General features: G+C 46.7%; 2 non-coding genes across 2 annotated transcripts; one reads left to right on the top strand and one right to left on the bottom strand.

Annotated features, from left to right (window-relative positions):
* Positions 1 to 439: 439 nt before the first annotated feature.
* TRNAA-AGC (transfer RNA alanine (anticodon AGC)) lies at positions 440 to 512 on the bottom strand. The gene has a single exon. It is a non-coding gene; the product is annotated as a tRNA-Ala (tRNA).
* Positions 513 to 1,206: 694 nt separating this feature from the next.
* Positions 1,207 to 1,279, top strand: TRNAR-CCU (transfer RNA arginine (anticodon CCU)). The gene has a single exon. It is a non-coding gene; the product is annotated as a tRNA-Arg (tRNA).
* Positions 1,280 to 1,489: the final 210 nt, after the last annotated feature.

Here is a 1,489-nt window from a genome sequence, read left to right as displayed (position 1 = left end):
TATTTATTTTTTTGCAATTTATAAATCGCACCGTGTGAGAAATTGTTTACCCCTTTTTAAATATTTCTATATGTTCACGTATTGGCACCACTCGGAGGCGTGAATACGTGTCATACTAACAGTTTTTCGAAGAAACTCACTTTTTGCCATCAATGTTTGCTATTTATACCATGAGTTTGTTCACAGTTCAATGCACGCACAGTGTGCATACAACACTATATGCATATAATTAGAAATATATGTATAATGGAGCTTTGGCAATACTTGTATGTTTAGCCATGCCAATAAATTACTGTTATACTGCAATGTGCATGCCTCAAGGCTTTTAAAAATGATCCCGTACAGGCGTACACTCTTGCAATTCTATCTTGTTTTAATTCTCAGCAGACTTTCTGCAATTTAAGGTGTACTTTTAAAAATAAAACAAAAAACGTATTCCTGGAGAATGCGGGCATCGATCCCGCTACCTCTCGCATGCTAAGCGAGCGCTCTACCATCTGAGCTAATTCCCCTCCTCCTCGAAGGCTCTCGATACACTGCTTCAGAGCTGAAGCACAGTCTCCGGCTCACACTTGCTTGGCTGTCCAGGGTCCTGTAGTGCATAAAGCCCTTTCTCTTCATCTGCCGCAGAGGAAATCACAATCTCACCCCTTTGCCCAAAACAAAATACCTTCAGTGGAGCTACAAGTAAAGCTGCAGATGGCCATCCATTGCAATGAGGATTGGCCAACCAGGTATTAATAGCAGAGTGACTCCACTCCCACGCCCTTTCACGCTGGACCTGCGCTTGTGATCAAGAGGCTGCACACCAGTGCCATAGACCCGAGAGCCCAATTGAAAAGGTGCTTGCTTCTCACTTTATTTCTCTCGCTATTTCTTGCTGTTTTAGGCCGCTGACACGCAGCCTGCAGCCAAAGGACCAGCGCTGGAGTGCCCTTTGTCATTTTTACCAGCTGGCCATATTTTACAATCGAGCGTCAGAATACCAAACAGGTAAGAGTTAGGTCTGGGAATTGAGTCCACTTTCCATCGTGTGTCCCATAAAGCGGAAGTGTCCAGCCGAGTGCAAGCAGGTGCCTTTTGCCCGCGTGTGCTGGGACACTGCAGCTTTGGACGTGAGCCAACTTGCCCTTTTCAGTGGGCCAGTACCCGTGACTCCAGTGAGAGAAGAGGAAAAGAAAGAACTTTCCCCTTCTCTGTCGAGTGGCCCCAGTGGCCTAATGGATAAGGCACTGGCCTCCTAAGCCAGGGATTGTGGGTTCGAGCCCCATCTGGGGTGGTTCGTGGCATTTTGTTCACACTTCTGCTAAAGCATGCAAAAGGTTTTTGCGGTAGTAGGGGGAGGGCGCAGGCTAGTACTTTGCTGGGCGCTGTGAAGTCCAGAACGTGCTCTGCTGGTAGCAGACTTTAAATGCCGGCCCCATAGACCCGAGAGCTGAATAGAGAAGGTGCTTGCTTCTCATTTTATTTCTCTCTGTTGCATAGTTTC

The sequence above is a fragment of the Ambystoma mexicanum genome, chromosome 5q, assembly GCF_040938575.1.
Source record: "Ambystoma mexicanum isolate Mex_15411 chromosome 5q, UKY_AmexF1_1, whole genome shotgun sequence".
Taxonomy (NCBI): Eukaryota; Metazoa; Chordata; class Amphibia; order Caudata; family Ambystomatidae; genus Ambystoma; species Ambystoma mexicanum.
Note: the sequence above shows the minus strand (reverse complement) of the source record. Positions and strands in the feature narration are given on the sequence as shown.